General features: G+C 41.8%; 1 non-coding gene and 1 pseudogene across 2 annotated transcripts; both read right to left on the reverse strand.

Annotated features, from left to right (window-relative positions):
- Nucleotides 1-1,263: 1,263 nt before the first annotated feature.
- Nucleotides 1,264-21,507, reverse strand: LOC106603732 (uncharacterized). Of its 2 annotated transcripts, none has more exons than XR_014392212.1 (3): nt 21,319-21,507; nt 1,966-2,020; nt 1,264-1,534 (listed from the first exon to the last, which is right to left on the reverse strand). It is a non-coding gene; the product is annotated as an uncharacterized LOC106603732 (transcript). The 2 variants fall into 2 exon arrangements; XR_014392213.1 differs by lacking the exon at nt 21,319-21,507 and adding an exon at nt 2,561-2,700.
- LOC145878668 (general transcription factor II-I repeat domain-containing protein 2A-like) lies at nt 7,652-8,924 on the reverse strand (annotated as a pseudogene).
- Nucleotides 21,508-23,710: the final 2,203 nt, after the last annotated feature.

Here is a 23,710-nt window from a genome sequence, read left to right on the forward strand (position 1 = left end):
ATCAGGAAAAGTGTGTGATGTTCATTAAATAATGAGAAAAAAATAATTGACACACAGTACCCCAAAACATAATTGTCAGAAAGAATAGAAGTTAGATCAGTATATTGAAAAATGGATCCACCATCCTCTTAGAATGAGGATTGAATGGTGGTGAGTTCCAAAAGTATTGGGACAGTAACACATTTGTTGTTGTTTTGTCTCTGTACTCCAGCACTTTGAATTTGAAATTACACAGTGAATATGAGGTTAAAGTGCAGACTGTCAGATTTAATCTGAGGGTATTTTCATCCATATCGGGTGAACCGTTTGAAACATAACCAAAACAAATAGCAAATGCATCTAACAAATTTGGAGAGTCACAAATTTGATGTAGTCGTTGTGTGATACGAATATGTAAGTGAATTTGTCTCAATATTTTTTGTCCTGTAAAATAGGGGGACAATGTACAAAAAGTGCTGTAATTTCTAAACAGTTCATTTCAAATCCAAAGTGCTAGAGTACAGAGCCAAAACCACAAAAATATGTCACTATGGAAAAAGAAAAAATATATACTGTCAAGGAGATGTGTAAACAAAACTCCTTAAAAATTTGGCAAGATTATGGAAAAGTTATGTAGAGCACCAACATTATATTACATAGATATAGAAGTCAACCGATTACATTGTCAACTAGTAATCCTGATTTATTAACACTTAGCTCTCACCATTGGACATTACTGTGTGATCGACAGTGATGGGATGGCTGAGGGAAGAGTGGTTGACCCAGCAGAGATAGAGGCCAGCCTGGCTGGGTCCTGAGGACAGAGGCAGGTAGGAGTGGACGGTGATGGAACCATCTGGGTTGACCTCTCTCTGCCTGTCTGAAAGTCTGGTGTTGAGGAGCTGACCATCTCTAAACCACACCTGCTCTATGGTCTCTGGGTAAAACCCCCGAGAGGAGCACAGCAACATGGGAAGTCCACTACTGGACTCCTTTACATCAGACACAGACACTGCAGGAGGGGCTGGATGCACAAACAGAAAGTTGCAGATGCAGAAATAATAGTGTAAACAAAGAGTTTAAACTGTAGACAAATTATTTTCAATTTGGAGGCAAGTAGCATTCACATATCATGTGATCACAGGGTCATAATGGTTTTACATGTAGATTGTAGTTCTATCAAGTATTTTCAGAGATCATTAACCTGTTACACAAATAGTTATGTTGTTTGAGAAAACTTGTGCAGGTGGAGGTGCAGCTCTTTTCACTTCACAAGAGTAAAGTCCAGAATCATTTATCTGTAGCTTCATCAGTGAAAAGAAGATCTCTCTGGTCTCACTATTCCAATTAATTTGTATTCTTTCTTTACATTTCTTCAACACCAGCCACTCGTGTCTGTTAAACTGAGAAAAGCACAGCTCCTCTGTTCCTTTTATAGCCCCTGTAAATATTTCAATGTCATTGGGTAAATTGTGGGTGCAGTGGATCGTCACTGAATTTCCTTTGTGTACAATGACTGCTGTTGGATTTGACAGTGTAGTTAGGTTCTGTAAACCTGTAGAAAAAGAGACCAAGTCTGAGAAAACAGGTGATGAACTGGTTCAGCTGGTGATACACCTCATGACAATTGTAAAACTATTTTAAGCCACTTCACTTCCCAGCTCCATACTGGCTGGGACAAATGTATTAAGTCAATAAATGTAGGGTCTGTCTACTATATTTACCACAAGTGTAAAACCAAACAGCAATTCTCTCAGCAATCACTTTTCATTTCAGTTCTATAATTTTAATATTTCAGTTGTAAAGGCACTGATTCTGTCTTATGCAATCATAAATTATAATTTGACCTACGATACTCCACCCCCCATCCCTCCCCCCTTAGAACAAAACTGTACCTTAAGTGTCCACAGTTTTCATAGTAAGTGCAGTCTCTAAATGTATCATGTATAAAGTATGAAGAGGTTTTGTCAAAGCATTTCACATTACCTGAGTGGAGACTCAGAAGCATTGCCAAATGCAGAACAGAATAGAGCACCGACATCTGTTCCAAAAAGAGCAACGACAAAGATAAGATAGTTACTAAAACACTACATTTCACTGGTTTTTCAACCTTCACATCCTGTGATTACAAGAGGTTCAGTACGTGAAGTGTGGCTTGTATCATACACTGAAAACTTGCATGGAATGACAGAAATGTTTTTTGTGAAGTTTCCAAAATAACAAATACATTTTATTTTGAATGATAGACATTAAAGTATGTTGAATATTGCAATTCTATCGCAGTTTTTTGTTGCAAGATTCTGACACAGAAGTGTGGAGTCTTGTGGACCTAAAGCATATGCACGTCTCTCAGGGCGTAGATTTAACAGAAGTTGAATACAAAATCTGCCCCGTTCAAGAAGCGTTCCGCTTACTCTCATATTCGACAGATTTTTCCATAGTGCAGTTAAAATAATAACATTTTTAACATTAAAAAATACATTTTTTAATTAAGATGGAATGAACAAATCTGTTTGAATACACCATATCTATTAGTTAAAGACACCTGCATCCAAATCCTCAAGCTATGCACTGTACTTACGTCCTCTGTGTTGCTGTGTGAACCACTATCATTTATATCACCATTGCATCTCTCGTGTCAATTTCTTCACAGCGCAGGTTCAAGGAGTGTGAGTCTAGTGCTTCTGTGCTCAACATATCAGGTTAGCGCGAAGGTGGGTGCTAGCCACCGTCTACCACACAACAGTGACATTTACAGACCCAACTGCCCAGTTCATCTCATGTGATTTTGATCACCATTGGGTTTAACTACTGATAATGTTTTGACTTGTAGCCCTAGTTGTAGTTAGCATGGTGAATCCAGAATTAGCTATTTTCACTATTTTTCAATCAACATTAGTGAATGTAGCATTCATTCTGGATTCACCAATCTAAGTTGTAGTTGTATTCTAAAACACACTAACATCCATATTAGCTTTAGAAATATTGTTCACATACTATAATAAAACATTGAAACAGTTTGCAACAGCATGCAGATACTCAGCCCATGGTCATAGGTTGAATTAAAACAGAGAGTTCACAGCTCATGTGAATCTGTTTTTTTTTACACACTTAATAATACTATGGTTTAACACTTTTCATTGCAGAGTTATCTTAAAGCTCTACTTTGTCAAGAAACATACAATAAAAATTTATTTAGAATCAAGGCAAGTAAAATTGCAATAGTTAGCTAGGTGTTAAAAATTATTTTCAGATTAGAACTACACCAAGAAAGAGTATCAGGTTATAATGGGCAGCTTGGTTTTAAGATTAGTTTAAAGATTTTGTCCAGCAAAACTAAATGTGAAAAATACCCACATGCATCACCACCTCTCCTCCAATTCTCAAACCCTCTTATCCTACCTTTTAGATACCTTCTCTCTGACTTTGGTGAACAAAGGGGACTTGAGAATTTATGAAGACTATGACTAATTTCATGAAACTGTGAAAAAAACTCCTCATCAAAAAGCATACTGCAATCAAGATGGAGAAAACTGCAGAAGTGGCCACAACATTACTGAGTGGTGGTTGTGAGAGGCTGCACCATAGTTGTTTTCAGTTAAGTGAAAGTAGACCACAGCATTGAAAGCAATGTCGACACAAACAGGAAGTCAGAGTTGTATCACTCTAATCACTCTAGATAAGAGTGTTTGGGCCAATTAATGTAACATCAACTGCTGCTTAGGACTTATTTTGTATGAGCTTTGCATTATATACATTTTCTGACTTGGAGATGAAAAAGACAAACCTAATATATCAATCCTGTAAACATGTACTGCTAAAAAATCATCAGGAAACGTGTTTAATGTACTGTTCATCTGCGTTACACATGCAGATTCATGACTTTTCAGTTATTTATAAGTACGCATTTCTAAGTATGCGTACTTATAAATAACAGAAAAGTAATGAATCTGCATGTGTTATGCAGATGAACAGTACATACAAAATAAGTCCTAAGCAGCAGTTGAGAATGTTACATTCATTGGCCCAAACACTCTTATCTAGAGTGATTCACACATGCATATTAAGGTTTTATGTCACATTAAAAAGGACAGCAAGAGGAAAACGTTATATACAATGTAATTATATAATTGGCAACCACCCAATATATGTCCAGAGTGAATGTATGGTAGGAGTTTATGGGTGATTGTCAGATATACTAAATAACTATTTCTGTAGCTTGGACATGTTCAACTGAGCTAGTATTCAAGACACACTGGTCCAATGTTTGATGGATTCAACAATACCTTGATCTGGGATAGTAAAGCATCATACAACAATACTACCACATTTGAAAATTGGCTAAAGGCTACAAATATCTATGAACTCAAATAAAAAGAGGGGAAAGGATGTCAGAGTGAGATTAAAATGGTTTTGTTCTCATAAATGCATTGTTCCTGGATGGATGCAGTGGTCGCCTGTCTCTGTTGGGTTTGCGTACTTAAACTGATGTTTTCAAACACCTTGTTGTTGTATGAGATGGAATCACCTTTATCATTGGTCCTCTGTCGACCTGCTTGGGGAGAAGGCCAATCAACTAATCACATTTAGGGTTGAAGCTCATGCTGAATAGTTACCTACTGCTAAGTGTCAAAAGACTTGTTATGGTGTTTGGTATTACAGGCAACATTTTTGTGGTACAAAATAACACAGATCTGTGCAGAAAAGTATCAAATTAAATCAAATGACAGTTTTTGAACAGATCTGACCATTTTGTACCACCATAAGTGAATAAGTTATGTTGTATCCAAGTGTTTGGTAGACTATCATACAACATGTTAAATAAAGCTCATATTGAAAGTGCATTTTGCTTGTGGGCTGATACCTTGAAAAACATTAGTGTCTCTTAGCTTTACATTTTACACCTCTGTTGTGTTGCATGACAAGGTTGTGGAAACTATAATGCCATATTAAGGTCTGAGGTGAGCTGTGCTGAGCTCAAGGGCCACCCATTTTTTGTTGGACAACTGGCAGCCCAGGTGCCGGAAACAACCCAACCTTGCCTTGTATCTGGAATGAAATGTGAGTTATAGATCTGTCATTCTCATTGAAAGCAAGTCTAAGAAGCAGTAGATCTGTTCTATGTGCACTATTTCTATGCTTCACGTTTTATGTTCATACAGCTGGAAATACAATGTTTAATATGGTTATTTAAAATATATTTCACAGCGGTATAGATGGTACAATGGTTCTCTAAACTCTGAGTGCTTGTTTTGTCACATAAACCCGAAATTAGGCTAATTGTTTTGACGACCAGGAAATGACAGAGCAAATTCTGCATTTTGCACCTTTACATTTTTATATAGGATCATTAAAACACTCACAAATCTAATATGGTGGCAAAAATGGTGCCAGTGTGACATACTGCATATTTGCTGCGCTAAAATAAAGTAAAAAAGTCCTGATTCAAAATGTCAATTGGTGATGGAAAATACAATTATGTCCTGAAATAAACAGACTCACACACAGGTCTATGCGTAGACCTCACAGAGTCCATCTGTTGACCTCTAGTGGAAATAAAAATTAAGGACGTAGTTGCATGGCCTTCATTGAACCCATTATATCACACTCAAAAGGCAGTTTAGAATATCCAATCAGTTCTTAACCTTCAAGACTTCTGTTGGATGAGATGAAACAGTTGTGATTCAAATAACATCATGTAACATAACACACTAAGTCCTAAAATGGAAGCTGATGTGACTTGTGGTTTAGTGCAATAAATAGGTAGCCTATAAAACAGGATGTCAACACAAGATCGCAGGCAAAACGTCAACAGCAGGGGTGGTGGGAAGGTAGTCATTTCCTCTGACTTCATGAGGGGGCTAGATCTTGCTCCGATGACAGTAAATATCATTTGGAAATATAAGTACATTCTGTAGCCAAGATATCAGTCTCTGGGTTAAGGGTTTACTTCTGCTTTCTCTGTTCCAGATTCCAGTGAATCCAAAGTATTACTCAACAAAAATATAAATGGAACATGCAACAATTTCAAGGATTTTACTGAGTTACAGTTCCTATAAGGAAATTAGTCAATTTAAATAAATTCATTAGGCCCTAATCTATGGATTTCACATGACTGGGAATACATATATGCATCTGATGGTCACAGATACCTTTAAAAAAAGGTATCTTTGACCAGATATGAAAACCAGTCAGTATCTGGTCTGACCACCATTTGCCACATGCAGAGCAACACATCTCCTTCGCATAGGGCTAATCAGGCTGTTGATTGTGGCTTGTGCAATGTTGTCCCACTCCTCTTCAATGGCTGTGCGAAGTTGCTGGCTATTGGCGGGAACTGGAACATGCTGTCGTACATGCCGATGCAGAGCATCCCAAAATACTCAGTAGGTGACATGTCTGGTGGGTATGCAGGCCATGGAAAAACTGGGACATTTTCAGCTTCCAGGAATTGGGTACAGATCCTTGCGACATGGGGCCATGTATTATCATGCTGAAACATGGGGTGATGGTGGCTGATGAATGGCACGACAATGGACCTCAGGATCTTGTCACGGTATCTTTGTGCATTCAAATTGCCATTGACAAAATGCAATTGTGTTCGTTGTTGATAGCTTATGCATGACCATACCCTAACCCCACCATAGGGCACTCTGTTCACAGCGTTGACATCAGCAAACCGCTTCCCCACACGACACCATACACGTGATCTGCGGTTTTGAGGCTGGTTAGACCTACTGCCAAATTGTCTAAAACTATGTTGGAGGCGGCTTATGGTAGAGAAATTATCATAACATTCTCAGGTAACAGCTCTGATGGACATTTCTGCAGTCATTCCAGCAGTGAAGCTTATTATGTAAGCTTTTATCTCATACTTTTTATAGCCTACTGGACTCATAGAGAGCTACTCTCTCAAGTTATCTTGTTGGGGCAGTGACTCTTTGAACTTACAATGGCTAGCCCCAAGTCGTTATATTTTGTTCTTGTGCTTTATGCTATTTGTCTCATGACTCCTGTGTGCTTTGTTGACTATGAACTTTCTTGTTACCCAACCGAGGGACAGACTGTTTGTTCCCACACTCGGGACTCTGAATCTCTATTGGTTACACCAGGCCTGGGCAAATATTTTCCATGGAGGGCCACATTAGAATATATTTTTGCCATTGTGGGCCAGAATCATATTACTTTCACATTTTAGGGAAGACCCAGATGCAGACAGTGTCGAAGTAACAAAAGTTTATTAATAGAACAGGGGCAGGCAAAGCAACAGGTCAAGGGCAGGCATAGGTCAGTAATCCAGATCAGAGTCAAAAGGTACAGAACGGCAGGCAGTCTCAGGGTCAGGGCAGGCAGAGGTCAATAATCCAGGGCGGTGTGACAAGGTACAGAACGGGAGGCAGGCCCAGGGCAGGTAGAATGGTCAAAACCAGGAAAAACTAGAAAACAGGAACTATAGAAAAAGACAGGTGCAAGGGGAAAACCGCTGGTAGGCTTGACAGACAAAACGAACTGGCAACAGACAAACAGAGAACACAGGTATAAATACATTGGGGATAATGGGCGACACCTGGAGGGGGGTGGAGCCAAGCACAAAGACAGGTGAAACAGATCAGGGTGTGACAATTACAGGATTATACATTGTGTGTATGACTGTGTTGACAGATATCTACTGTAAATCACGTCCAGATATGCTACTTATTTTACTTTTTTAACATGCACAGAATTAAACCACATGTTCTCCTTTTGGTAGGTATTTTCATTATTAAACATGCAATGAACTACATGGAGGGAAAAGTACGCTGTGCATTCAGCACCATGGACAGAACTCTTGTTAACGGGTTTGCACAAAAACACAAGAAAGAGAGAGAGCTCAACATTACATTTAAACTACTTAATCAGTGTGAGGAGTGAAGTCTCTGATTGGCACTGACTAGAGCAGTGAAGTCAGGTATAGTTTCTGATGTCGCTATGCGCAGGATTGCTGAGAGGTGACAGTCAGTAAGAGATGATCTTTGCCTTGACTTGTTATATTTCATAAATGAAAATGTCTGTTCACATACATAGGTTGACCCAAACAGTAAAAACATCTTCTGAGCATGACTCCTAATCTTTGTAAAGTTTTGTTCATCAAGAGATGCATAGAACCTCGTCAGTGTCATTGTTTTGAATAGTTCTCCAAACACTGCATTAGAGTGAAGATCGATAAGCTCAAGTTGCAGGTCAGTGGGAGCGTTATCCACATTGAAGATGAAAGGAGAGGAAACCAACAGCATGTCATTTTCCAACACTTTGAAATCCTCAAAACGATGAGAAAACTCACTGTTCACAGCACGCAGAAGCGATGTATACTTCTCCTGCTGGTTATCTGATAGGGAACAGACTAGTAGTGTCGGAAGGTGGGTGAGATTGTTGGCTTCTACTTGGCGGGTCAGGAGGAGTAATTTTCCCTTGAATGCCTTGACAAGGCCGTACATCTGATGTGCAAAAAGGCCCTTCCCTTGTAGATTGGAATTTAGTTTATTCATGAGGGCCATGATGTCCACGGTGAAGGCAAAATCAGCCAACCATTCTTTATCTTGCAGTTGAGGGAAATCCACATATTTTCCTTTCATTTCAAGAAACTCAGCAATCTACAACTTCAGGTCCCACACCCTTTTAAGCACCTTCCCCAGACTCAGCCATCTCATGTTTGTGTGGTAGGGGAGATCTGCATGGCCCAACTCAGTCTCTTCCAACAGTGAGACAAACTGCCTGTGGTTTAACGATTTTGCTCTTATGAAGTTGACCACTTTAGTGACTGTATCCACAACATGGCTCATTTTCAGAACACATTTACAGAGAACCTCCTGATGAATAATGCAATGCAGGAAAATAATTTTCTGATCTGGGTTCAACTCAGCTACTTGATCTTGTATCCTTATCAAAAGGTCAAGTTTGGGCACCCATCAGTGGTCACACTGGATAATTTTTCAACTCAGTCCCAGCTTTGCCACACACTTATTAACCTCCTCCCTGTGGTTGTGCTCTTCATTGACTGCACTGAAGCAAGCTCCTCTGTAATTTTAAAGTCTGGGGTTATACCTCGTAAGAATATCAACAACTGCGTCATGTCACGTGCATCACTGCTATCATCCAGGGCCAAGGAGAAATAGGTGAAATCCTTTACCTTGTCTTTCAACTGTTGTTCCACATTCTCTACGATGTCCTCAACATGTTGTGTCACTGTTCGTCTCGACAGAAAAACATTTTCAAACAGATCTTTCTTGTCGGGGCAAAGTATTGCTGCAGTCAATTAAACATTCTTTAATGAATTCACCCTCAGCAAATGGCTTGCTATGTTTAGCAATTTTGCGGGACTAAATAGCTAGTTCTCGCAATTCCGTTGTTTGCTGAATGCAGTTTTGTGAAGTCCTTGCTGCTTTTGCAGCTGAGAAAGCAACTCTTTCGATGCACTTGCCCTCTGCTCAGAAGACATATTTCTATATTTCTCTGCATGCTTTGTCTGGAAGGGTTGGGACAAGTTGTCGTCTTTCAATACAGTGATGCTATCTTTGCACCCTAAGCACACAGCTTTCCCTGATACCTCAATAAATAAATATTTCAATGTTCACTCTTGCTGGAACACCCTACATTCATTGTCTACTTTCCTTTAATTTGAAATCTTTGAAAAACACATTTTTGCGCAATTTCTAGCCAGCTACTATTTGTAACTGTGACGTGTGTGTCAGCCTGTCAGTCACTGTCTGTCCTCGTGCAGTTGTTATTTATACGTGCCTTCAAAATAAATGTCCCACAAGAGGTGGGAGTTAAATCATTACACAAAGGCGAAAATTCATTGGGCTTTTCAGTTGAATAACAAATACATTTTTCAAAATGTTACTATCACAAATTCTTTATGTGATCTGAGGATGATTCCGTTGACCGTATTGAATCAGGTCGCGGGCCGCATATGGCCCCTGGGCCGGCCTTTGCCCAGGCCTGGGTTACACGGCCTGCCATCCTATTCAAACCACCTCTCGCCGGCTTTGTATTCATGTTAACTGATGAAATTTCTGTACAATATGACCTTGTTGCCATCTGATGCACATTCAACTGTCACAAATCAGCACTGCAGAGCTCTCCTTGTCCTCTGCCGTGCCCTGATTGTATTACTGCTGATGATATCTGGAAATGTGCATGTACACCCTGGCACAGCTATTGTTGCTAGCCCCAATTCTGACATCTGTTTCAATGATTTATGCTCTTGTAAAAGCCTGGGTTTTCTGCACGTGTTTTCTGCACCTGTGTTGGTCATTACTGAGACGTGGTTAAGAAAGACTGTTTTGAACACTGATGTTAACCTTTCTGGTTATATCCTTTTTTGGCAAGACAGATCTCCCAAAGGTGGGGGAGTGGCAATCTTTACCAAGGATCACCTTCAGTGCTCGGTTGTCTCCACCAAGTCTGTCCCCAAACAATATGATTTGCTGGTTTTAAGCATTAAACTTTCAAATACCTCTTTGTTGACTGTTGCTGGGTGTTATAGTCCACCATCAGCACCGGCCTGTACCCTACCTGCCTTTAGTTCTCTCCTGGCCCCTTACACTAAGTCTGAATTTGTCCTGCTAGGCCTAAACCACCTGACCAAGTCCAGAAGCAAGGATACTCCCTAAATCTGTCTCAGATTATTACCAATCCCACAAGGTATGACTCTAAACACCCAGAAAAGGCTACTCTTCTCGATGTTATCCTCACAAATAATCCTGATAGGTATCAGTCTGGTGTTTTCTGTAATGACCTTAGCGATCACTGTTTTACAGCCTGCGTTCGTAATGGCTGCTCAGTGAAACAACCTGTCCTGATTTGTCATAGACGCTTGCTAAAAAAAAATTCATGACCTGGCCTTTGTAAATTGGTATAGAATCAGCTTGATCCCCTCTGTTGAAGACGCTTGGACCTTCTTTTTTAAATATTTTCAGTGGTATTGTTAACACACATGCCCCCATAAAGAAAATGAGAATTAAAAACAGGTTCAGCCCTCTGGTTCGACCATAATCTGGGAGAGTTACTCCACCTCAAGAATTCCATTTGGCGAAAGGCTCGGCACACGCATACTCAGGCTGATTGGCCCTCGTTCAGGCAAATTAGAAATAAGTGTACTCAGGCTCTCCGGAAGGCCAAAGTTAGTTACTTTAAAGAGCAGTTCTCTCTCTGTGGGTCTAACCCCAAGAAGTTCTGGAAAACGGTTAAAGACCTGGTGAATAAACCCTCCTCCTCACCACTGCCAATGTACTGTAATGTTGATGTGGTTGTTACTGACAAGGAGCACATGGCTGAGCTCTTTAATCACCACTTTATTAAGTCAGGATTCCTATTTGACTCATCCATGCCTCATTGTCCATCCAACATTTCCTCATCTCCCACCCCTTCTAATGCGACTAGCCCCGATGCTCATTCTTTTTCCCCTGCCCAGCTACAAAGTTTCTCCCTGCAGGCAGTCAATGAGTCTGAGGTGCTAAGGAAGCTCCTTAAACTTGACCCCAAAAAAACATCTGGGTCAGATGGTTTAGATCCTTTCTTCTTTAAGGTTGCAGCTCCTATCATCGCCAAGCCTATCTCTGACCTTTTTAACCTGTCTCTCCTCTCTGAGGAGGTTCCCATTGCTCGGAAGGCAGCCACGGTTCATCCTTTATTTAAAGGGGGAGATCAAGCTGATCCTAACTGTTATAGGCCAAATTCTATTTTTCCCTGTTTATCAAAAGTGTTGGAGAAACTTGACAATAATCAACTGACTGGCTTTCTTGGTGTCTATAGTATTCTCTCGGGTATGCAGTCTGGTTTCCTCTGAGGTTATGGATGTGTCCCTGCAACCTTAAAGGTCCTGAATGATGTCACCATTGCCCTTGATTCTAAGCAATGTTGTGCTGCTATTTTTATTGACTTGGCCAAAGCTTTTGATACAGTAGACCATTTCATTCTTGTGGGCTGGCTAAGGAGTATTGATGTCTCTGAGGGGTCTTTGGCCTGGTTTGCTAACTACTTTTCGCAAAGTGTGCAGTGTATAAAGTCAGAACATCTGCTGTCTCAGCCACTGCCTGTCACCAAGGGAATACCCCAGGGCTCAATCCTAGGCCCCACGCTTCTCAATTTACATCAACAACATAGCTCAAACAGTAGTAAGCGCTCTCATCCATTTATATGCAGATGATACAGTCTTATACTCAGCTGGCCCCTCCCCTGATTTTGTGTTAAATGCTCTACAACAAAGCTTTCTAAGTGTCCAAAAAGCTTTGTCTACCCTTAACCTTGTTCTGAACACCTCCAAAACAAAGGTCATGTGGTTTGGTAAGAAGAATGCCCCTCTCCCCACAGGTGTGATTACTACCTCTGAGGGTTTAGAGCTTGAGGTAGTCACCTCATACAAGTACTTGGGAGTATAGCTAGACGGTACACTGTCCTTCTCAGATGACCATCCTACCCATGCTAGATTGCGGAGACATAATTTATAGATTGGCAGGTAAGGCTTCTCTCGAGCGGCTAGATGTTAGCACAGACATCCTTGGGTCGCTCCTGTTTTCATTTTGCTGCAGCTAGCGACTGAAACTTGCTGCAAAGAAACACTCAAACTGGACAGTTTTATCTCCATCTCTTCATTCAAAGACTCAATCATGGACACTCTTACTGACAGTTGTGGCTGCTATGCGTGATGTATTGTTCTCTCTACCTTTTTGCCTTTGTGCGGTTGTCTGTGCCCAATAATGTTTGTACCATGTTTTGTGCTGCTACCATGTTGTGTTGCTACCATGTTGTCATGTGGTGTTGCTACCATGCTGTGTTGTCTTAAGTCTCTCTTTATGTAGTGTTGGTGTCTCTCTTGTCGTGATGTGTGTTTTGTCCTACATTTTTAATCCCAGCCCCCATCCCTGCAGAAGGCCTTTTGGCAGGCCATCATTGTAAATAATAATTTGTTCTCAACTGACTTCCCTAGTTAAATAAAAATAATTTAAAAAATCCAATTGCACAATCCCTCAAAACTTGAGACATCTGTGGCATTGTGTTGTGTGACAAAGCTGCACATTTTAGAGTGGCCATTTGTCATGAGCACAAGGTGCACCTGTGTAATGATCATGCTGTTTAATCAGCTTCTGGAAATACCTCACCGTCAGGTGGATGGATTATCTTGGCAAATGAGAAATGCTCACAAACAGGGATGTAAACAAATGTGTGCATGAAAGTTGAGAGCAATAAGCTTTTTATGGAAAATGTCAGTGATGTTTTAGTTCAGCTCATGAAACATGGGACCCACACTTTACATGTTAAGTTATTTTTGTTCAGTATGTATGTATGTATATATTTATACTCAAGATTTTGCTCGTCCTGATAATTCTATATTTCTTAATTCCATTCTTTTACTTTTTAGATGTGTGTACTGTTGTCTGTTAGATATTACTGCACTGTTGGCGCTAGGAACACAAGCATTGCGTTACACCCGCAATAACATATGCTACCGATGTGTATGCGACCAAGAACATTTATTAAAATTTTATTTTTAGTAATTTCCTAAAGTAATTTTGAAACTGAATTGGTTACAAGGCTATAGTTACTTGAAAGCTGCCTCAAATGTTCAAGCTGTTGTTCCTGTGAACAAAGTCATTGACCATAGAATTTGCATTGCCTTTTCTGGAAGTGGAAAAACATGTAAATTGTGCAAGCCTCGTTGAAGAAATCATTGTCCAAACAGATGATCAGATTAAGACTCCCATTTGTAAATACTTATGGTGAAAGCTGGCCACAACCTCGATGGAAGTGCTGACACAGATTATGGTCAGAAGGTTGTTCCCATGGTATGTCTCAAACAACAAGACCAGTAAAGGTCAGAAATGTACCATTATAGAATACTAGAACTGTTCATGGCTGGGTGATGTAATTTGTGGTTTATTTGTTTGAGCCTCCTCTTATGTCCCGCAAAGAGAACTAAGTACACAATAAATCAAGAAGATTTGAAATCAGTGTTAACATTAACGTTAAATTGACTACTGGTATATTATACTGGTATAATATTACATTGTTAACTATAGTACAATTGACTTAACACTTAACTCGCAGTTGGACATGACTGTGATTGACAGTGATGGGATGGCTAAAGGCAGAGTGGTTGACCAAGCAGAGGTACAGGACAGCCTGGCTGGCTCCTGAGGACAGAGGCAGGTAGGAGTGGTGTGTGAAGGAACCGTCTGGGTTGACCTCTCTGCCTGTCTGGAAGTGTGGCGTTGAGGAGCTGACCTTCTCTAAACCACACCTGCTCTATGGTCACAGGGTAAAAAACCTGAGAGGAGCACAGCAACATGGGAAGTCCACTACTGAACTCCTTTACGTCAGACACAGCAGGAGGGGCTAGATAGTAAAGAGCCACATAGGTGAAATTTTATAAGATGTCAACCTTAGGTTCCTCCTGTGTAGCATTCACATACAGTGGGTATCACAAGTATTCACCCCCTTGGATTTTTTCACATTTTGTTGCATTACAATGTGGGATTGAAATAGATTTAATTGTCTTTGATCTACACAAAATACTCCATAATGACAAAGTGAAAAGACAATCTTGTCAAGGGTGTGTATGGGAGGCGAAGTCAGGTGCAGCAGAGCAGAGTAGTTGACTGGCGCACTTTAATTCCGTTCCAAAAATGACAGCACAAAAACAATAACGTGCCAAAAACACGTAACATAGCAAAAGTAAAGCGCCTGACAATATCCACATAAACAAACAATTACACAAAGACATGGAGGGGAACAGAGGACTAAATACATGCAGTAATTATGGGAATGAAAACCAGGTGTGTAAGGGAACAAGACAAAACCAATGGAATATGAGAAATGGAGCGGTGATGGCAAGAAAGCCGGTGACGTCGATCGCCGAACGCCGCCCGAACAAGGAGAGGAGCCGACGTTGGTGGAAGTCGTGACAAATCTACTCATTTTTCAAATTAATATAAATTAACTAAAATATAGTTGCTGCATAAGTATTCAGCCCTTTGTTTAGGCATGCCTAAATTAGTTCTGGAGTAAAATTTGGCTTAACAAATTACATATGTTATATGGACGCAATTTTAAATAATTCTGGGTAACAAATAAATACCTTAAGTGAAATAGTTTTCCAATATATTTGTGAAAAAATAAACAAAAATAGCTTTTCTTAGCAAAAAACTATTTCTCTAGCAAGAATTTTGCTAGGAGTGGTCTGAGTGAGGGGAAGGGCAACAGCGCACAGGAGGTTTGTGGCACATTAATTGGGGAGGACAGACTTATGGTAATGGCTAGAGAAGAATTGGTGGAATTGTATCAAATACATGAAACACATGGTTTCCAGGTGTTTAATGCTATTCCTTTTGCTCCATTCCGGACAATATTATGAGCCGTCCTCCCCTCAGCAGCCTCCTGTGTGCCAGTGTGTATCAATCCACCAGAGTGGATGGGCCTAACGGGAGGGATATGTAACCTGAAAACTAGCTGTTATTGGCAAAGGTGGAACTCTGTTATTGGTCTATTCATTTATACCGCCTAGCGATGCCCTCCAAGTCAGAGTTTGGAAGATGGTTTCCCGGCACGAGTAAAAACCCCAATGCCAATATATCCTCCAAACACCGGCTTCTCGGGCATTAACACTGTCGTAGAATTACAACATTATGTTAATCACATTATAATATAAAAGTAATGTAAGCCTATATTTGTACTCACAGTATTTTTCTTAGAGGCAACAGAATAGAGTTTAGAACTCTCATGTGTGTGTGAAGAGAGAGAAGCTTCAGATTTAACACTGACAGTAGATTTACGATGGCTTGGTGATAAGACAACATTCCATGATTAGTGTCTGTGTGCCTGTCTGTCGGTAACAGGGAGAACCAATCTTCAGTTTATTTAAGGAAAGGATGTAGTATTCTAGGTTGCATTAGTATTTTTGTATAAGCAAGCAGTAAATTAACTAGAGACAGATATTTGGCGCCATGTAAATCTTGATGTCTGTTGCATGAGAGCAAAATGTACCTTTGTATGAATTCTCTCATTTGTGATTTGTCAAGAACATCCAGGGGGATGACTTTACCTGGTTAAATGAAGGTGAACCCCCCCCCAAAAAAAACATAAAACAATGACAAGTGTACAATGCCTGTTGCTATTCATGTCCAGTAACATTTATCAGCAAGGAAAAATACAACTTCAAACATGTTAACAAGCGCTAACTAACTTTAGCTAAGCTAACCAGCTAGTTAGCTAACGTGAGACTCATGTCAAGAAGTTTTGCATATGCATTTAGAACGCATACATTCTAAATTGTCCAGTTGTATTCTTCTGATTAGCTACATGAACATTCTATGATGTCTGGTGACTTCTTAATGCTCTACACTTGCTAAATAGCTAAATCCAGCTAGCTAGTGCCCACATAGCCCTTGATCATCTCTCAGTTCCATTACACATAAGAGTTATCGGACGAAGACGTCTTCTGTACGGGGCAAGAGCCCTGACGCTTGGTCTGAACATAAACACGCATCGCTTGCAGGACAGTTTTGGAAACATAAGGACCATATTTTTCATATCGGCGATATTTTTGTACGTTTTTTTTTTTTTTTAAGGTTTAATTGATACACCTTTTAAGGGTTAGTGTTCCCACACGGCCTTATCTCCATGTTACCTCACTTGTTTATGGAAAACAGACAGAAGACAGAGACGAATACTTTTGCTAATTAGCTATCTAGCATGTTCCGAACACCAACTAGGGCCATATGTTTAGAAAGTCATATCACAAGCGATGATTAATGAAATTTCTAAATGTTAAAACACAGCGTCGGGAATGTAGTTCACATGAGCCAGTCGTGGGCTAAGCTAACCACTGAAAACTGTAGGGAGAAGGCAGAATGTTCCATAGAGTTTTCTTGAGCTAGCTCCCACATGGCCGACATCAAATCACATTGGGAATTTTCCTCCATGTACGAGGGAGGGTAAATAGTAAATACAGTCTCTTATCTTTAGAAAATACTAAACTTGTAATTTACATTGTTATATATTTTTTGTTATTCACATCTGTTCAATGTTGGCAAGAGACTAGATAGCTACGTACAACAATACTCAGAAAGGAGCAAGGAGTTTTGACTGAGCTGACGGTGGTATGGGATTATTCTGGTGCAAGTGTCAGTTTACATGGTTGCATGCATGGGGGAGCGGTGAGTGACAGGGTTGTGAGTGATGTCAGAGAAACAAGTGGTAGGCATGGAGGAGGGGAAGGAGAAGACAAGTAGTAGCAGTTTAGTGGCAGTGCACTGCAGACACAACAGACCGCACACAATGCTATGCAGTGGGACTGAGCAATAAAATAATTTATTTTTCAGACAGCACAAAACGCAGCATAGTGTGACTGAGGGATAAAAATCAGAAAATTATACAAATTTAACAAAATCACGGAGCTCCTGTGGGATGTGTGTCCCCTATTTTTAAGCCGATTGAGTCTGCGCTGTCCATTTCCTTACAGAGCAGGTTCAATGTGTGTGAATCTAGTGGATCTTTGCTCAAAATCTCAGGTTAGCGCGAAGGTGGGTGCTAGCTACCCTCTACCACACAACAGTGACACCATGTACATTTACAAACCCAACTGCCCAGTTCATCTCATGTGATTTTTTTTTTCCACCATTGGGTTTAACTGCAGATGGCGGGCTGCCTTCTGAGGAGTAGGAGGCAATCTAATAAATCCCCACTTCCCTCAGTTCTGCTCGCAAACATGCAATCTTTGGACAATAAAATGGACGAGTTATTGGGAAGATTAAGCTACCAACGGGACATTAAAAACTAACATCTTATGCTTCACAGAGTCGTGGCTGAACGATGACAATATCAACATACAGCTAGCTGGTTATACGACGTACCAGCAGGATAGAACAGCGGCGTCTGGTAAGACAAGGGGCGACGGTCTATGTATTTTTTAAACAACGGCTGGTGCACGATATCTAAGGAAGTCTTGAGCTATTGCTCGCCTCAGGTAGAGTTTCTCATGATAAGCTGCTGACCACATTACCTACCGAGAGAGTTGTCATCTATATTCTTTGTAGCTGTTTACATACCGCCACAGTCAGAGGCTGGTACTAAGATTGAATGAGCTGTATTCCACCATAAGCAAACAAGAAAACACTCACAGAGGCAGCGCTCCTAGTAGCTGGGGACTTTTATGCAGGGAAATTGAAATCAATTTAACCTAATTTCTATCAACATGTTCAATGTGCCATCAGAGGGAAAAGAACTCTGTACCACCTATACTCCACACACAGAGATGCATACAAAGCTCTCCCTCGCCCTCCATTTGGCAAATCTGAGAATAACTCTATCCTCCCGACTCCTGCTTACAAGCAAAAATGTAAGCAGGAAGCACCAGTGACAAGATTAATAAAAAAGTGATCAGATGAAGCAGATGCTAAGCTACAGGACTGTTTTGCTAGCACAGACTGGAATAAGTTCCGGGATTCCTCCACTGGCATTGGGGAGTACACCACATCTGTTATTGGCTTTATCAATAAGTGCATCGATGATGTCGTCCCCACAGTAACTGTACGTACATACCCCAACCAGCATCCGCACTGAGCTAAAGGCTAGCACTGCCGCTTTCAAGGAGCGGGACTCTAACCCGGAAGCTTATAAGAAATTCTGCAATGCCCTCCGACAAACCATCAAAGCTTCAACACAGGACTAAGATTGAGTCGTACTACACCGGCTCTGACGCTTGTTTATTTTACCTTTAACTAGGCAAGTCAGTTAAGAACAAATTCTTATTTTCAATGACAGCCTAGGAACTGCCTTGTTCAGGGGCAGAAAGACAGATTTTTACCTTGTAAGCTCGGGGAATCGATCTTGCAACCATTAGGTTACTAGTCCAACGCTCTAACCACGAGGCTACCTGCCGCCCCATGTGGCAGGGCCTGCAAACCATTACAGACTACAAAGGGAAGCACAGCCGAGAGCTGCCCAGTAACACGAGTCTACCGGACGAGCTAAACTACTTCTATGCTCGCTTCGAGGCAAATACTGAAACATGCATGAGAGCACCAGCGGTACCGGAAGACTGATCACGCTCTCCGCAGCCGACGTGAATAAGACCTTTAGACAGGTCAACATTCACAAGGCCGCAGGGCCAGACGGATTACCAGGACGTGTACTACGAGCATGCGCTGACCAACTAGCAAGTGTCGCCACTAACATTTTCACCTCTCCCTGTCCGAGTCTGTAATACCAACATGTTTTAAGCAGACCACCATAGTGCCTGTGCCCAAGAACACCAAGGTAACCTGCCTAAATGACTACCGACCCATAGCACTCACAACTGTAGCCATGAAGTGCTTTGAAAGGTTGGTCATGGCTCACATCAACACCATCATCCCAGAAACCCTAGACCCACTCCAATTTGCATACCGCTCCAACAGATCCACAGATGCAGTCTCTATTGCACTCCACACTGCCCTTTCCCACCTGGACAAAAGGAACACCTATGTGAGAATGCTAGTCATTGACTACAGCTCAGTGTTCAACACCATGGTGCCCTCAAAGCTCATCAATAAGCTAAGAACCCTGGGACTAAACACCTCCCTCTGCAACTGGATCCTGGACTTCCTGACAGGCCGCCCCCAGGTGGTAAGGGGAGGTAACACCACATCCGCCACGCTGATCCTCAACACAGGGGCCCCTCAGGGGTGTGTGCTCAGCCCCCTCCTGTACTCCCTGTTCACTCATGACTGCACGGCACGACTCCAACACCATCATTAAATTTGCCGATAACACAAGTGGTAGGCATGATCACCGACAACAACGAGATAGCCTATAAGGAGGAGGTCAGAGACCTGGCCGTGTGGTGCCAGGACAACAACCTCTCCCTCAACATGATCAAGACAAAGGAGATGATTGTGGACTACAGGAAAAAGAGGAATGAGCACACCCCATTCTCATCGACGGGGCTGCAGTGGAGCAGGTTGAGAGCTTCAAGTTCCTTTGTGTCCACATCACCAACAAACTAACATGGTCGAAGCACACCATGACAGTCGTGAAGTAGGCACGACAAAACCTATTCCCCCTCAGGAGACTGAAAAGACTTGGCATGGGTCCTCAGATCCTCAAAAGGTTCTACAGCTGCACCATCGAGAGCATCCTGACTGGTTGCATCACTGTCTGGTATGGCAATTACATGGCCTCCGACCGCAAGGCACTACAGAGGGTAGCACGGTCCAGTACATCACTGGGGCCAAGCTTCCTGCCATCCAGGACCTCCTATACAGGCGATGTCAGAGGAAGGCCCTAAAAATTAACGACTCCAGCCAAAGACTGTTCTCTCTGCTACCACACGGCAAGCGGTACCGGAGCGCCAAGTCTAGGTCCAAGAGGCTTCTAAATAGCTTCTACCCCAAGCCATAAGGCTCCTGAACATCTAGTCAAATGGCTACCCAGACTATTCACACTGCCCCCCCCTCTCCACACCACTGCCACTCTGTTGTCATCTATGCATAGTCACTTTAATTAACTCTACCTACATGTACATACTACCTCAACTAACCGGTGCCCCCGGCACCCCCATGTATATAGTTCTTTTTTGCTGCTCCTCCTTTAATTACTTGTTACTTTTCTCTTATCTGTATTTTTTGAAACTGCACTGTCGGTTAGGGGCTCGTAAGTTAGCATTTCACTGTAAGGTGATACCTGTTGTATTCAGCGCATGTGACTAACAACATTTAATTTGACTTGTAATTTTAGTTGTAGTTAACATGGTGAATCCAGAATTTCCTGTTCACTATTTTTCAATCAACAATAGTGAACGTAGCATTCATTCTGGATTGATCAGTCTAAGTTGTATTCTAAAATACACAAACATCCATATTAGCTTTAGAAATACCTTTCACATAGTATAACAAAACATTGACAGTTTGCAATAGCATGCAGATACTCAGCCCACCCATGGTCATAGGTTGGATTGAAACAGAGTTTACAGTTTATGTGGACCAGATTTTTTTCTATACACTTAAATAATAATATTGTATAACACTTTTTATTACAAAGTTATCTTAAAGCTCTACATAAGCAAAACACATACAATACAAACATACATGAAGAATCAAGGCAAGTAAAATAGCAATAGTGAGCAAGGTGCTAAAAATACTTTCCAGATTAGGACAAGACCAAGAAAGTCTGTAGACCTTTTAGTGTCAGGTTAAAAGGGGCAGGTTTAAAGGTTAGTTAAGATTTCTCCCCACACTTTTTTGCTATAAGTTGTCAAGCAAAACAAAATGTGAAAAATAACCACATGCATCACCACCTCTCCTCCCACTCACATCCTTATCTTACCTTCTTTATACATTCTCTGGCTTTGGTGAGCAAAGGAGGAACTTCAGAAATAATGCATTGTTCACTCTGAAGACTGTGGCTAACATCATGAAATTGTAAAAAAAAAAAATATATATATATATCCACATCAAAAACCATACTGCTGTCAATGATGGCAAAAACTGCTGAGGGTCCTGCAGAAGTGGCCTCATTGCTGAGTGGTGAATGTGAGAGGTTGCGCCATACCTGTTTCCAGTCACGTGAAAGCAGACCACAGCATTGACAGCAATGTTGGCACTAAAACAGGAACTCAGAGTTGTTCAACCTTTTCTGGAAAAACCCATGTGTACTCGTAATAACTGTCAATACTCTCTACGAGTGGTGGGTGTGGAAGTCAGGCGCAGGAGAGAAGTAAATACATGGAAAAGCGTATTTAATAAAGTTCATCCAAAACATACAGGTACTGAACAAAATAAGTCCTTAAATCCACTAGGACAAAACACTAGCGATAAACACCTGAATGAAAATAAAATGAACAAACTAACGTCACCCAAAAACAGACATGGAAACACCAACAACCCCACACGAAACAGAGTGGGTAGGGCGAGAATAAATACCCAAAATAATCAACCTAAACAAACACAGGTGAACAATCAAAACAGACATAACCAAACGAAAAGGAAAAAAGGATCGGTGGCAGCTAATAGACCGGCGACGATGACCGCCGAGCGCCGCCCGAACAGGGAGAGGAGCCACCTTCGGTGGAAGTCGTGACAATAACTGAACAAGTCAAGAAAAGTCATGAATCTGCAGGTGCAACGCAGATAACCAGTACATTAAATCAGTTTCCTACATGTTCATTTAGCAATGAATGTCCACAGGATTGATATATTAGGTTTGACTTTAGTCATCTCCAAGTTAGAAAATTCAAATCATGCAAATCTCAAACAAAATAAGTCCTTAGCAGCAGTTGAGGACATTGCATTAATTTACCAGTAATCATTGGCCAAAACACTCTCATCCAGAGGAATTTTTTGAAATATATATATATACATATATATTGTAATGACCCGGCTGGGTCATAAAGGAAAAAGAGACGGACTCTAGGTGTGCAGGTCAGAACACAGGTTTATTCCTAAACTGAGCTATTGTTCAGGCCACAGCCCACGCCGCTAAATGCCGAATGTACACAATTATACCAAGTCTAATTAATGTTTACTCCCATAGGAACAGATCAAGGCCCCGAACAGAAAGAGAGAGAAGATGAGACAGTAATCCCTATTTATCATTTCCAAATCCCGCGGGATTACCCATCATACCCCCCCAACCTTTCCCTCTGTCCTGACATATTTAACCCCTGCTAGTAGCCATGAGAACCATAACACACCCACAAACACAGAACACAATACCGGGTCGTTACATAGCCCCCCCCCTTTCTAAACCCTAGCCCCTAGGGTTACACAACAAAATCCTTAAAACGACCCGGAGGTCGCATCAGTCTCTTGGGCCTCCCCGTGGCTCTCACCGGTGAACCCCCAGAACACTCATCTGCCCCAATGTCATTTCCAGCGCCCTCCGAAGAAGCAGCCCCCATCCCAGGCTCAGGTTGCGCTAGAGTCTCCTCGTTAGACTGTTCCCGTGGGCTCACATCAGAGACCTAACTCCCATTTCCTACCGTTTTCCTCCCTCTGTAGGGTGCCAATCGGTCCCGGTGGACCACCACCTTCCTGCTCCGTGGGGGGACCTCCACCCAGTACGTCACTTCCCCCACTCTCTCTATCACCAGACACGGCCCCACCCATGCACTGTCCAGCTTTGGGCACCGCCCCTTCTTGCGCGTGGGGTTGTGAAGCCACACACATTCTCCCGCTCCAAAGTGCCTCCCCCTAGCGCGCGAGTCGTAGTGGCGCTTTTGGTGCACCCCTGCGTTCTCGAGTTGCTCTCTTGCGAAGGTGTGAGCCGCTTCTAACCGGTTCTGCAGACGACACACATAGTTCGGGCCAGGCAAAACCCCGTCGTTATTATCAGGAGGGTGGCCAAACGTCAGTTCGGCTGGGGTGCGCAACTCACGACCTAACATTAGTAGCGCTGGGGAGCACGCAGTCAATTCTTGAACAGCCGACCTACATGCCATAAGAATAAACGGTAAGTGGGTGTCCCAATCTCTCTGGTGTTTTGAGGTAACGATGGCCAGCTGCTGTGCTAACGTTCTGTTAAATCTTTCCACCAGCCCATCACTCTGGGGGTGAAGCGGAGTAGTGCGCGTCTTCTCCGCGCCTAACCGTCTACACAACTCTGAGAACACCCGTGACTCGAAGTTTCTCCCCTGGTCGCTGTGAATAGACTGTGGCACCCCAAACCGACTGATTATTCCCCCCACCAACGCATCAACTACTGTCTCTGCCTCCTGGTC

This window comes from Salmo salar, chromosome 04 (assembly GCF_965601325.2).
Source record: "Salmo salar chromosome 04, fSalSal1, whole genome shotgun sequence".
Taxonomy (NCBI): Eukaryota; Metazoa; Chordata; class Actinopteri; order Salmoniformes; family Salmonidae; genus Salmo; species Salmo salar.